The sequence below is a fragment of the Sorex fumeus genome, unplaced genomic scaffold (genome assembly GCF_029834395.1).
Source record: "Sorex fumeus unplaced genomic scaffold, SorFum_2.1 ptg000250l, whole genome shotgun sequence".
Classification (NCBI taxonomy): domain Eukaryota; kingdom Metazoa; phylum Chordata; class Mammalia; order Eulipotyphla; family Soricidae; genus Sorex; species Sorex fumeus.
Window position 1 is genome coordinate 1,096,390 of NW_026606307.1, and position 17,403 is coordinate 1,113,792.

The following is a 17,403-nucleotide window of genomic DNA, read 5'->3' on the forward strand; positions in this document are numbered from 1 at the left end:
TGTGCAAACACACAGAGACATACATAGACACATGCTTACACAGACACATACCTATACACAGACATACACATGTTCACACATTGACAGACACAAAGACACAAAGCCATGTACAAAGACAGCAGCGTGTATACAGACACACATATACACAGATATATAGCTAAACACACAGAGACACAGATATATACACTCTGAAACACCCAGTGCACACACAGATGCACAGGCATACACACAGACAACACCCACAAGCAACACAGTCATAACACGAATTCATACACAGACTCACGATGCGTGTACCCTCAGACACAAACATATATACAGACACACAGACATGCGCACACACACAAGCATACACAAACATAGATGTATACACAGACACACCCAGTGCTTGCAAAGATACAACAATGAGACATATAAAAAGACACACACATATGTAGACATAGGTACAGATTCACAGGCACCCTCATGTAGCACTGTCACAACTTGTACTTATACACGCAACATTCACACACATAAAAATTGACATATTCAGAGATACACATAGCCATAGAGACAGCCATACACATAGTGTGCGGGCACATATACACAGACATATACAGATGCACACTTATACAGAGACACAGATGCACACACAGACACACACAACATATACAGAAACACATATACACAGAATTATGCACAAATGCCTACACTTACACAGAAAAAGACAGACATACAGATATATAAACAGACACACACAAACACCACATACATACACAAACACACGTATGCAGGCACACGACAGACATACACACAGAATCAGACACAGACATATCTAGACACTCATGCATGTGCACACACTGACACACAGACAGACAGACAGACACAGACACACAGACACATACTACACTGGTGTGTGTGTCTGTGTGTCTGTATATGTACGTACATACAGAAACACATGAGTACATGCACAGACAATAAATATATGTACACAGGCAAACAGGCACTGATAGACATACAGACACACAACTAGAGACACGCGAGCATATACACAGACACACATGTATACACAGACACAGAAATAAGCATGTTTATATTCAACAGACATATATACAGAATTAGACATACACAAACATATACACGACACATAACATATGTACACCCACTGACACAGTGAGGCACACACAGACACAAAAGCACAGACAGACACAAAAGCACACAGACATACAGACAGACACACAGATACACAAGATATATACATAGACACACAACACACATGAGCAGTACACAAAAGACTCACATGCAGATATATACACAAATACACAAACACTACACAGATTTAGAGACATACAGCCAGAGACACATATATAAAGACATGCCCTTGCATACACACAGACATATACACAGACACCTACATGCTCACAGACACGTTCAGATAGAGGCACATGGATATGTACACACAAGACATACACAAACATATACACACAGAGACATATACACAGACACACAGAAACACACATGCGCACACAAACACACAGAGAAGATGGATAGATTTACATACAGACACACAAATGCTCGCACAGACTCAAACAGATATATTTACAGACAATGTACTACAAGAGCAAACACAGACATACACTGACACCGATGCATACATGACATAGATATGCACAGACACAGACATATAGAGACATGCGCACACAAGATACACACAAGACATATACACAGATACACATACACACATATACACATAGACATCTACACAGACACACATGCATGCACACACGGACATATACACAGATACAGAGACACAAACATATATATAGACTCAGAGACAATGGACTCACATAGACACAGACTTGTACATAGCCACACACGGACCTTCACATATGCACACACAAACATACTGATACATACAGACATTTACACAAAAGCACACATACACAGACATACAAACACAGGCACATAAACAGGTGAAAACATGCATGCACACACAGATACAGAAGACACACACCCACATGCATATAGAGAGACATACAAAGGCATATACACACACAGAAGCACAAAGTCATATACAGACAGACACAGATATTTGCACAAACACACAGATGCATGAACAGACACACAGATGTATTCACAGACATGCAGACATAGACAGACACAAACACATATAAAAAAGGAGACAGACACACAGACATTTGCAAAGGCACACAAACACACATATATGCACAGAGACCCACACAGACATACAGAGACACAGTTCACACACAAGCACACAGAAACAAACAAATATACAAAGACAATCAGAGACACACAGATCTATCCATAGACACAGAGACATGCACACATAAGCAAACACCTAGACAGACACAAACAGACACAGACAGACACACAGACACACACAGACATATACACAGACACACCCAATGCATGCACAGATACACACACAGAGACTTATAGAAAGACACACACATGCACACATAGACATAGATACAGACAGACTCGCACAGACAGACACAGACATCCTCCCACATGCAGCACAGTCACAGCATGAAATTATGTGCAGGCTCAAAACATGCACACACAGATACAAAATTGATATACACAGAAACATATGGACATCCACACACAGATGTGCAAGACACATACTCACAGACATATATGCAGACACATTTCTACACAGACACAAATACACATATAGACATATACACAGACACATAGATACACAGAATTATACACAGATGCATACACTTGTGCACAAAAAGACACACAGACACAACAGACATATACAGAGACACACACACACATAACCACACACAGATATATATATATACACACACTCAGACAGATACAGAGACACATGCAGATACACAGAGCAGACATGCACACACAGAATGAGACACAGACCTAATCCGCACACACACGCATGTGCACACACTGACAGAGACATCCAGACACACAGAAACACACCCAGACACACATAGAGACACGCAGACATATACACAGACATTATACACTTAGACACCTGCACACATAGAGCTACGCACATGCACACACACAGACAACAAAGACATGCACACAAGCACACAGACATGTTTGTATGTCTTTTTGTGCATAAATCTGTATGTCTTCAGTGTAGGCATCTGTGTATAATTCTGTGTATCACACACAAACATACACAACATATACAGAGTCAAACACGTGCACTCCCACAGAGACATCAAGAGCACAGTTTACATACAGATATATACGTAGAAACACAGACACAGCGAGATATACAGACACACACAGATATATAAACACACAGATGCATAGACATGCACACATAACAGACACACATACAGAATAGACACACAGACATATACACAACACACACATGTGCAACCACAGACAGATACACAGATATATACTTAGACACACAACACACACATGTGCACAGACACATGAACACACAGACATATAGACACACATACTCATATATAGATATATATGTACTAATACGCACATATATACAAATACACATGCACTAAACAGATGTGCAGACACATACCCAGAGACACACACATATTTAGACATACCCTTGTGCACCTACAGACACACAGACATATACACAGACACAAACACATGCACACAATCAGACACATACATACAGACATATACACACAATATACACACGCACACAGAGACATAACATAGGCACACATATGCACACAGACATACACAGGCTTACACACACATGCACACAGACGTATTTAGGCACAGTACACATGTGAACACAGACTTATACACTGACACAGATATGCACACAACACCGAGACCCACATGCACACAGAAACCCACACAAGGACACATAAACTCAGATACAAGCATACACACATACACTTAGACATTTATACAAACACAGAGTGCATACACAGATATACACATAGACTTAGACTCACACACCATATACATAGACATATGCACACACAAACATACTGACACACAGACATACAAAAAACACAGACACACACAGATATACAAACCCAGATACATAAGCACAGATGAACAGATGTGCAGACACAGACACAGAGAGAGTCGCAATCACATACACACCCACAGACACACACACACACATATAGACATCCAGACATATGAACACACATAAAGATACATACATGGACATATAGACACAGACATACACAGGTACACAAAAAAAGACATACACAGGCACAGTGTATACACAAGCACTAATAAACACAAATATACACAGACACACAGATATATGCATAGACACAAACACATGCACACAATCAGAGACATACACAAACATACACAGACCCAAACAGATCCACACACATGCACATGCACAGGCACTCAGAGACATATACAAAGACACACAGAGACATGCACAGGCATCTACACAGATACAGAGTACAGTCACGCTGACACACACAATGCGCACAAACAGACATACACACAGACATATACACAGAGAACACACACATGCATACATGGAGACATACACAGAGAGACATATGGCGTGTGTGCACAAACAGGCATAAAGACACACATACATTTTCACAGACAAACCCACTTGCACACACACAGACATATAAAGACATATCACATACACACAGACATATACACGGACACACTGCAAACAGACACAAATAGATATGTATACAGACATACAGATATAAACAGAGACAGATAGGGTCATATACATAGACACAGAGTCACACACACAGGCAACATAAAAGTCACAAGCATATACACAGACAGACACAGATATATACACGTACATGCAGACATATTCACAGAAAAATACTGTAAACACACAGACCCAAATACATCCTCAGACACACATGCAGACACAGAGAAACACAGACATATAGAAACACACATGTACACATATACATACAGACACAAATATACACCAGCAACAGATATATACACATGGACTCTTGACACACACAGACATATTCACAGAAATATACCGACATGCACACACTTCACTTAAATCACTTAACTTCCCATTGCTCGTCGATTTGCTTGAGCGGGCGCCAGTAACATCTCCATTTGTCCCTGTCGCGTGCTAGTGTAGCCCAATGGCATCTGTTCGCTCTGGGAACATGAAGAGCCTCAAACCGATGGTTCACGATCTTGATGAAGAAGTCTGACCATCTGGTAGGTGGGCGGCCACACGGTCTTTTGACATCCCGTGGAATCCAGTCGGTAACAGCTCTAGTCCAGTGGTCGTCTTTAAATCTCATTACGTGACCAGCCCATCTGATTTTTGACACCTTGGCAAATGAGACAGCGTCCCTGATTCTTGATCATCGACGGTTGTCGGAACTCCGGATTCTTTCTCTCATTTGAGTGAAATGTGATATTCCAAGCATAGCTCTTTCTATTCTTCTTTGGGAGACCTGAATAGTGTTCTCATCTTGTTTGCGTAGGGCCCAGGTCTCTGAGGCATATGTTAATCCAGGAAGAACAGTGGAATCAAAGAGCTGTGCCCAGAGCCGGAGGTTCTTCGTCCTCTTAGCTGTTTCTTCGACGTTCTTGAAGGCTTTCCAAGCCACTCTCTTTCTCCTGCACAGCTCGGGTGCCAGGTCATTTGTCATGTTGACTTCTTGACCTAGGTACACATAGCTGTTGCATTCGGAGTTTGTCGTTCCATTGAGAGCGAATGGGGCATCAGGAACGAGGCTGTTTCTCATAAACATTGTCTTCGTAAGATTCAGCTGTAGTCCAACTTTTCCACACTCACGGTCAAAGTCGGCCAGCATTTGTGCCGCTTGGCTGATGTTTGGTGTTATTAAAGCAATGTCATCAGCAAAGCGGAGGTGGTGTAGTTGCCGACCATCTATCTTCACTCCCATTTCTTCCCATTCAAGTCATTGCATGTTGTTCTCGAGGGTGGCACTGAAGAGTTTCGGTGAAATGGTATCACCCTGCCAAACCCCTCTCTTGACATCAACTTCTTTGGAGAATGGTGAGATTCTGGTAGTGAATCTGCAATACAGCTCACGGGGGATCTTGATGTATTGGGCTTGAATGCCCTGATTGGCTAGGGCTTCAATGACCTCTTCTGTCTCAACAGAATCAAAGGCCTTCTTTAAATCAATGAATGTGGCATCTTGAACTCCCGAGAAACCTCAATGAGCTTGGTTATCGTGTGGATATGGTCGATGTTGCTGAATCCTTTGCGCAACATGCACACACACACAGACAAAACACGAACATTTACACAGACAAATACAAAGGTACAAACACATGCACTTACACAGATATATACACAATCTCATATGTGCACATACACCGAGACTCACACAGGCACACATGTACACACAGACATACAAACAGACATAAACAAACACATACCAAGGTGTATACACACTCACACCCAGAAATATAAACAAGAGAGACTAGTCTGAATTTAGGCTCCATTTTAGAATCTTACACATTGATTTTAAAGAATAATTTGCACATTTTAATATTTAAAATTTGCACTGTCACACTGTTGTCCCGTTGTTCATCGATTTGTTTGAACGGGCACCAGTAACATCTCCATTTTGAGATATGTTGTTACTGCTTTTCGCATCTCGAATATGCCACTGGGAGCTTGCCAGGCTCTGGCATGTGGTTGAGATACTTTTGGTAGCTTGCCGGGCTCTCCAAGAGGGAAGGAGGAATCCAACCTGGGTCAGCAGTGTGCAAGGCAAACACTCTACCCACGGTGCCTTCGCTCATTCCTACATTTTAATATTATTATTAATATTTCAGGTTTTTGGCTCATACATGGTGATGGTCAGGGCTTGGTGCTGGCTCTCCTCAGGAGTCACTCTTGGTGAGGAGGGGGTCCTGGGGGTTGTCGGGGATTGAACCTGGGTCTGCTGCATGTAGGACAGACAGACGCCTTCCCCACTCTCTTGCAGCTCCGGCCCTAGTCCCGATCCGTATACTTGACTGCGTCTTCTAAGCTTCTCTATAAGCTGTGAGCTGAGTGTCCCTTCCTTGCAGTGAGGTCTGTGTGCCAGAGTCTCCCTGCTTTCTCCCCCAACTGCAGACTCACCTCATGCCAGAGTGTTTAGAAAAGAGGCAGCCATTTCCTTGTCACGGCAGCCCCGATCCTTTGGGTCCCCTGAACGAATCTTTCTTCTCCTAACTTGATTCAGAAGATAGGTAGAAACGTCGCTTTTTCCTCAAGAGGTGGTTGTATTTTCTTTTAGTGGGGGACACGGGAGTAATTCTAGGTTACACATATATACAGAAAAACACAGACACACAGACATGCACACACAGAGACATACACAGAGACTCGCAGATATATAAATAGACATGCACACACAGGCATAATCAAATAGACACAGACATGCATGCAAACAATAACACAAAACACAAACATGCACATATACAACACAGACATATACAAAAGAGAGAGACAGATATATAGATACACACATATGCACATAAATATACTCCCATTCGCACAAACACTTGAAGACACAGATACACACAGGCATACACAGACACCCATATGCACACACACCCTTTTGCATATAGACATATATACAGACATACAAAGAGACAGAACAGATCCATAGGCAGACACATGTGGACATGTACACAAATACATAGACAGGGACACAAAGATGTATACACACTGACACACAAAGATACTTACAGACATGCACAGACAAAACCCACATACATATACATGAAGACATACAAAGACATATGTACAGACACACGTACACACAGGCAAACACACAGACACACATGCATCGCACAGACACAAACAGCCATATAAACAGATACTCAGATATATACACAAGTATACACATACACACAGAGAGACTAACAGACATTTACACAGACAAACACAATTGTCTTAGAAATAGCTAAGAGGACAAAGAACCTCTGGTTTCGGGCACATCTCTTAGATTCCACTCTTCTTCCTGCATTAACATACACCTCAGAGACCTGGGCCCTACGCAAACAGGATGAGAACGCTATTCATGTCTCCCAAAGACGAATCAAAACAGCTATGCTCAGACGCCATTGGGCCACACTAGCACACGACAGGGACAAATGGAGACGTTACTGGTGCCCGCTCGAGCAAATCGACAATTAACAGGAAGTCAAGTGATCATGTGATACACAATTGTCAAAACACAGACATATAGACAGAAACAGAGACACACAGAAGTATTCAGAGACGCATAGGCATATATACAGAAACACATGCACACAGACAACACAGACAATTACAGAGACACACACACACATAGACGTGCACACAGAAATGCGTGCACAGTCACATACAGAAACATGGGTATATACAACAGAGACACGCACACATGGGCACACACAGACAGTCATACACAGACACACACAGATGCACACATACATAGACAGAGACATGCACACATAGACATATACATAAAAGACACAGATACATAGACATACACACAAAGGCAACAGATATATACATCGGCACATACAAGGTCACACACATTCAGACACAGTCTCACAGATTTATACACAGACTCACAGGCATACACAGATACAAAAGCATACACACAGAAATATACACGGCCAAACACAGATACACACACACCAAATGCACACAGAGACAACAGACAATACAGAGACACATGTGCATAACATACAGATACACAGGGACATGATATATACATAGACACACAGACATGCACACAGAAACACACATGCTCACACAGACATACAACAGATGCACTTGCCGGCACATACAGGCATACACACTAACAGATACATAGACATGTACAGACACACAGACATTTACTGAGAAACACGTAGATATACACACAGATACACCTAGACATACACAGGCACAGACATATGCACAAACGGACATAACTCACATAGACAGAGACACACACGCTCACATACAGACATAAAGGCAGACACATAGTGACACAGATATATTCATAGATGCAAGGTCTCAATCATACAGACACACATGAACATATGTTCAGACACACAGATGCACACTGATGTATAAATACACAGATACACACAGATCATTTTCACACACATAACACAGACATATACACTCAGGAATATGCACACATGCGGACACACATGCACACGCTAGACAAAACACATATACAGAGATACTTTGTGTACACAGAGACACAAAGACGTAGACTCACAAACACCCCGACATATACACACACATCCGGTCACAAAGACACACAAAGATATATACAGACATATACAGAAACACTAAAATACACCTGTACATACCAGACATACACACAGATACACACATATGGACAAACACACCTACCTGTACCCACAGCAGGCAGTGGAGGCAGAGTGGTGAAAAAGAAAGGAGGCAACAGAAGAACAGGAGGCGGAATTGGAGGTACGGAGCCAAAAGAAGGAGTTGGAGAAGGAGGAAGGAGAAAACAGGTGGAGGAGGAGGTGATGGCGGGAAGAAGAAAAGTAGAGCAGGACAACGTCGAGGAGAAACATGTCAGAAGAAGATGAAGGGGACATCAGAAGGAGTGTCTGTGGGAAGAGACATGTGAACTTGTGCATTGAATTTGTGATGGGGAGGGATGGAATGTGTGGGGAGAGTGAGACCGTGGAAGAAGAAAAGATGAACCGGAAGTAGAAGACGAGACGGAAATGGAGGAAACACAAAGAAGTTAGATCCGGAGAAGGTGGAGGAGCATAGGAGATGAAGAAAATGGGCAGAGGATGGGGTGGTGGAGGGAAGAAGAAAAGAAGAGGACGAGTTTGAGGAGAGGTAAGTCGAAGAAAAGAAGACGGCAGAGAGGAGTCAAGGCAGTGAAAAAGAACCCCTCAAAGGGGCTGAGAGATAGCACAGCGGGTAGGGCATCTGCCTTGCACGCGGCCGACCCGGGTTCGATTCCCAGCATTTCATAGGGTCCCCTGAGCACCACCAGGAATAATTCTGAATGCATGAACCAGGAGTAACCCCTTAGCATCGCCAGGTGTGGCCCAAAAAAGAAAAAAAAAGAACCTGTCAAGGACGAGGAGGTTTGGAACCAAGAGGAGGAGTTGGAGGAGGAGGAGGGAGAAAACAGGTGGAGGAGGTGGTGGCGGGAAAAAGAAGAGAAGAGAAAGATGAGTTCTAGGACAAGAGGAATTGAGAACTGAATGGCTGCGGACTATGGGGGCTGCAGTTGAAAATGGAACATGGGTAACATCAGAACAAGAGGACTGGAGGTACGGAGGAAAAAGGAGGATGTGAGGAGGAGGAGGAGGAGGAGGAGGAGGAGGAGGAGGAGGGAAGAAGAAGAAAGAAGGCGGAGGAGGTGGTGTTGGGAAGAAGAAAAGAAGAGCAGGACGACAATGATGAGGAGAACTTTGCCAGAAGGTGAAAGGAACCTGAGAAGAAGGGGCGCATGTGGGAATTGGAATTTGGATTTGTGAATGGAATCTGTGAGGGGGAGGGACAGGAACATATGGGGAGAAGTTGACCCTGAAGGAAGAAAAGACGGTGCGGAAGAAGGGGAGGAGACGGAAATGGAGGAAACACTAAGGTGTTAGAACGATGGAGGCGGAAGAGCATAGTAGATGAAGAAAACAGGCGGAGGACAGGGTGGTGGAAGAAGAGTAGAGGTAAGGGGAAGAAAAGATGTCAACCTAGAGGAGGCGAGGCGGTGAAAAAGAATCCCTGAGTAAGAGGAGGACTAGGAGGTAAAGACCCAAAAGATGATGATGGAGGAGGAGGACGAAGAGGGAGAAAACTGGCGGTGGAGGTGGTGGAGGAAAGAAGAGAGAAGAGGAGGAGTCGTTTGAGAATGAGGGTAAGTACAAGAACCGGAAAGCAGGAGACAATGGAAACTGAGTGGTGTAAAAGAGAAAAGGAGGATGTCAGAACAAGAGGAGGATCTGGAGGTACAGAGCCAAAAGGAGGAGTTGGAGGAGGAGGGGGAGGAGGAGGAGGAGGAGGAGGGAGAAAACAAGCGGAGGAGGAGGTGGTGGCGGGAAGGAGAAAAGAAGGGGAGGATGAGTTTGTGGACGAGGCAAGTCGAAGAATGAAGAGCAGCAGACGGGGAGGCAGAGTGGGAAAAAGAAAAGAGGCAAAATCAGAACAGGAGGCGGAGTTGGAGGTAGGGAGCCAAAAGGAGGAGTTGGAGAGGAGGAGTAGGGAGAAAACAGGCGAGCAGGAGGTGGTGGCAGGAAGAAGAAAAGAAGCGGAGGATGAGTTCAGGGCCGAGAGGAAGTGAGAAGAACTGAAGGGCAGGGGACTATGGAGTACTTCGAAGGTACCCTTGAGCTCTGTCCAGTGGGGGTGGGTGTTGGAGAGAGACAAGGAGACAGACACGCAGTGTCCCAGCTTTGACGTCAGCTGGGCAGCTGCAGGGAGTTGCTGCTAGATGGCCACTTATTCCACACAGTATGGCTGCTGCCTGGCTCCCCACATGTGAGACCCTAGGAGCTGACAAAGGCGTTCGAGACAGTGAGCACGGGAGAACTCAGTGAATCCCGAGGAGCAGAGGGGGGCATGTGGCCCACAGCCAGCCGGCAGTCTCCCCGCAAGTGCCAAGCCGTTGCAGTTTCCTATTCCATCCTATTTTCTTTTTATAAAGCTACTCACAATGGTTTCTTAGAGTCAGTATTCCAACAGCAATCCCACCACCAGTACACCTTCCCACCCCATTATCTCCCAAGTTTCCAACCACCATCCAAGCCTGCCCCCATAGAAGGCCCTAAATAATTTATTTCGTATCGTTTATTATGAAAAATTCACTAACAGTGATCAAAAATGATTTCCTTAGGGAAAAAGTGTGTGAAGATTGTTGTGTCTTACACTGGAGCCTTTAAGAGATGCCTTGTATAAGCCTTGTATAAGAGATGACTACAGGTTGTTACAGGTGAAGCCTTCTGTGTTAATAGTTTCTTGTCTTTCCTTTTTTAAGGATTTAAAATAATTACATCACTGTCAGAGAGACCCTTACAAAGCTGTTCCTGATTGGGTTTCAGTCATACGGTGTTCCAACATGCATCCTTCCGCCAATGCACATTTCCCGGCACCATTGTCCCCAGGTTCCCTCCCACCACCACCTTCTGCAGCGCCCCCCCCCCTCTCTCTCTCTCTCTCCCTCTCTCTCTAAATATATATGTCTCCCTCTCTCCCTCTCTCTCTATATATATATCTATCTCTATCTCTCTCTCCCTCCCTCCCTCCTCTCCTCCTTACAATATTAACACTTTGCTTCCTCTTTATTTTGCTGTATGGGGCAAGGATACTCGACTCTAGGCTTGAGGACGGGTGTGACGGGAGCACTCCTTGCATTGAATAGGGCCAGGGACCAAACCTGACCCGACCTATTTGAGCCTTCTGAAGCCGTGTGTCCTGAATTTATTATTATTAGCCGTCACATCTAGCCGTGCTCAGGGCTTACTTACTCCTGGCTCTGTGCTCAGGGATCCCGCCTGGCGAGATCAGGGAACCAAGTAGGGTACCAGGGACTGAACCCTTGTTGGCCATGTGCAAGAACAAGCGCCCTACCCACTGTGCTATGGCCCCAGCCCTACCCCAAGTCCCTTTCCTCAAGGAAAACCGGCGGGGCGGCGGGGCCACACTCAAGAGCGCCCCGCCCCTCGCAGCTCACGTGCTCCGCCCAGCCAATAGGCGCTCGGATCCCTTTCGTACCCGCCCCCTTGCGGCCGGTCTACATGGCCGAGCGCGGAAGGCGGGGCCTGGCCAACCCTCCGCGAGGCCCCGCCTCCCCACGCCGAGCGCCTCCTCGGATAGGTCCAGAAGGGAAAAGGGGTGGCGACAGGGGGCGTGGCCAGGAGGGGCCGGCTGCGAGATTTTGTGCTGGGTTCTCGCTGCATGCCCATCGCAGCTTCTGCGCTCCGTCCGGCCAATAGGAGCTCGGATCGCTTCCCTGCCCCGCCCCCGTGTGGCCGGCTTCCGGGCCTGCGCGAAAGACGGGGCCGGGCGACCCTCCGCGAGGCCCCGCCTCCTCACGCTGAGCGCCTCCTCGGATAGGTCCAGAAGGGAAAAGGGGTGGTGCCGGGGGCGTGGCCAGGAGGGGCCGGCTCGCGAGACTCTGTGCTGCTTTCCGCTGTGCAAAGGCGTTGGGGTCTCCGCTGCTGGGCTCCGCTGCTGGATTGAGCGGAACCCGGAAACGAGCCCCTGCGGCCGCCTTGCCCGTTGTCCCTGGCAGCGGGCCAATCGCTCAGCGGCCGTGCCCCCTGCCGGAGGTGAGCGCCCCCGCCCGCCGCCTGCTGGCGCTGTGCCATAGACACGCAGGGCCACACACATGCGCACGCACTGAGACACAGAAATAGAGACACAGACTCACACATAGATACGCAGATTTATACATAGGTTCAAAGACATGTACAGTGACATATGTATGCACACACAGACATAAAAGACAGACACAGTGAGAAATCTACAGATACATAGACACACAGACATATAGGTAGACACACAAAGACACACAAACATATATACACAGGCAAACCAATGCACGCACACATCCAGGCATATACCAAGACACATGCAGAATCACAGGGAGATACAGACACAGACTCACACAGACATATACACAGACACAAAGACACAGAAAAATATAGATACAATGATACAGAGACACAGGCTTCTACACAGATACACACAACACACACACAAGCACACAGACATATGCATAAACACACAGAATTGGCATACAGACACACACACACACATACAGAGACGCCGATTATGCATAGAACACAGACACACATTGACAGACCGATATAGACACAGAGAGATATACACAGACATACGCAGACACATAGATGCACATACATGCACACATATACACACATATAATCACAGGCATATACAGGCTCACACACAGAAACAATCACAGACACAGAGATACAGACATATAGTGAGATATATACATAGACATACACACATTCATATACACAGACACTCAAACATGCAGATATGCAAACATAGACATAAGCACAGGCACAGACACACATATAGAGAAACAGATGTTTACAGTATATAGAAGCACACGACATGCAGATACACACACATACACAGATATATACACAGACACACAAATGCACAAAAACACAGACAGATGCACACACTGACACACGTACACACACGTACAGATATAGACACAGAGATGCAGAGACGTATACACCCAGACACATACACAACAGAGAAATGCACACGTGCACACACAAATATACACATACTTACATAAGCACATAGACATATACTTGTTGAAATGTACACACACTGACATGCACAGACACACATGCATACAGACAGATACATATAAACATACACACAAGGAGACACAGACATATTCAGACACACACACATGCAGACACAGACACAGTGACGTATAGATATAACAGAGAAACACACATGCACATATTTTTATGTACACACAAAGATATACACAAAGACAGTCAGGCACACTCAGAGACATATACACAGCACAGACAGAGACCTAGACATACACTAAGAAACACAGAGATACAGATATATACAGAGACTCGTACCCAATGCACACACAACATACTAATACAAACATAGACACAGGTACACACACGTGCACATAGATTCACAGAGCAGAGAGAAAGACACATATTTGGAAGAAACATACACAACAGACAAGTACACAGGCACACTCTGACAGAGATATATACAAAGACACACAAACATGCATACACGGACAGAAAGATATGCATGTATACACAGAACAGACATACAGACACACAAATGCACACGCAGACACACATATACACACATATACACAGACGCACAGTTCAGGATACACACACTTACGCAGACATATACGGACACAGACACACACTTAAACACAGAGACACACAGACATAGACATAGACAAAGAAACACACATATCCACAGACACATACATGATCATAGACAGACACACAGACACACACCTGCACACCTGGACAAAAATAGACATGCACAAACACACAACCAATACTACACATGCAGATTTATACAGAGACACATGCACACTCTTGAACACACACATAGGCACAGACACACAGAGAAATGTTCACATAGAATACACAATGTACACACAAACATATACACGGGCACACGGAGAAATGTTGACACAGGGGACACAATGTACACACAAACATATACACGGGCACACGGAGAAATGTTGACACAGGGGACACAATGTACACACAAACATATACACAGAAACAAAGACACACATGCATATACACAAGCACACAAAAACTCATGTACATATGCACAGGTGCACGGACGTAAACACAGATATTAAGACAAACATAGCATAAAGATAGACACACAGGCACATACAGACCTGTATCCCAACACACTGTCACATGCAGACACAGACACGCACGCTGGCATATTCACAGACACAGATTGCTACACACAGGTATATACACAGACGTACACATATGCAAACACATAGACCTAGACACACGCACACAAAGATATAAACAAACACATGCACACAGTCACAGGAAAAAAATATACACACACAGATCCACCTGCACACAGAGATATATCGACACAGATGTATACACAAAAACCCACACACGCAGAAACATGAACACATATGCCCACAAAGACTGAAACATACCGACACACAATCATATACACAGGCACATGCACGTGCATACACACAGAGACACAGACACACACATGAACACAGATGTAGCCATACCCAAATAGCACACTTACAAACATAGAAACAGACTGAGTCTCACTTGCACACACACAGACACACAAACATATGTATACACAGACACACAGGCACACATATGCACCTACATAGACATAAAGACATATACTCAGATGAACACAGACACACAGACATACAGACACGGAGACATTTACACATACACAGAGACGTACACACAGACATAATTAAAGACACTCATAGGCAGACACAGAGAGGGAGACATACACAAGAATGAAAATACAGACACAGACATACACAAACATACAGACACTCATCCACAAGCCAAAACAGACACATGCACAAACACAGATATACAGATGCACACACAGACACACATGGACATATATACAAATGCAAATACAGACACACAGACATATGCACAGACTCAAACACTGTTCACATGCAGGCACACAGACACACGTGTGCACAGACACATGCACACATATATAACAGACATAGACAAACACCCACAAGCAAGTACACAGACACAGACATATAGAGATACACAAAAATATGCACAGACACGTATACAAACAAAGACGTGGAGATACAAACGGACATATATAGAGACACACAGACATATAGACATACTTATACACACAGATATACAAACACACATACACACATAAACGTACAGACACACATGCACACAAATACACTTGCATGTGCATACATACCCAGAGACATATAAATATACGCGGACACATGTGTCAACACACGTGCGCACACAGACACACAGATTTATTGGCACACACAGGCATACACACATGCACATAGAGACAGAATCGTATACACAGAGACACACAGATAAATGCAAACAGACACATAAGCACAGACACTTAAACGCATAGACGTATACACACTGACGCACAGAGATACACACAGATATATGCACAGACACAAATCACATACACATAAATGGAGACAGGCGACGACATGCACAGACACATATACACACAAATAGCAACACACACACGCACACACTGCCACACAAATACATATACAGAGACACATAGACGTATACACAGTGACGCACAGAGATACACACAGATATATCACTTAATCACTTAATCACTTAACTTCCCGTTAGTCGTCGATTTGCTCGAGCGGGCGCCAGTAACGTCTCCATTTGTCCCTGTCGCGTGCTAGTGTAGCCCAATGGCATCTCTTCGCTCCGGGAACATGGAGGGCCTCAAACCGATCGTTCATGATCTTGACAAAGAAGTCTGACCATCTGGTAGGTGGGCGGCCACGCGGTCTCTTGACATCCCGTGGAATCCAATCAGTAACAGCTCTCGTCCAACGGTCGTCTTTAAATCTCATTACGTGACCAGCCCATCTGATTTTCGACACCTTGGCAAATGAGACAGCGTCCCTGATCCTTGATCGTCGACGGATGTCAGAACTCCGGATTCGTTCTCTCATTTGAGTGAAACGTGATATTCCAAGCATAGCTCTTTCTATTCTTCTTTGGGAGACCTGAATGGCGTTCTCATCTTGTTTGCGTAGGGCCCAGGTCTCTGAGGCATATGTTAACATATGCCACATATGCCACATACACAGATATATGCACAGACACAAATCACATACACATAAATGGAGACATACAAAGACATGCAGAGACACACATACACACAGAAATACATGCACACACTGAGAGACACACAAACACAGGTGCACACACAGAGGTACACTGACA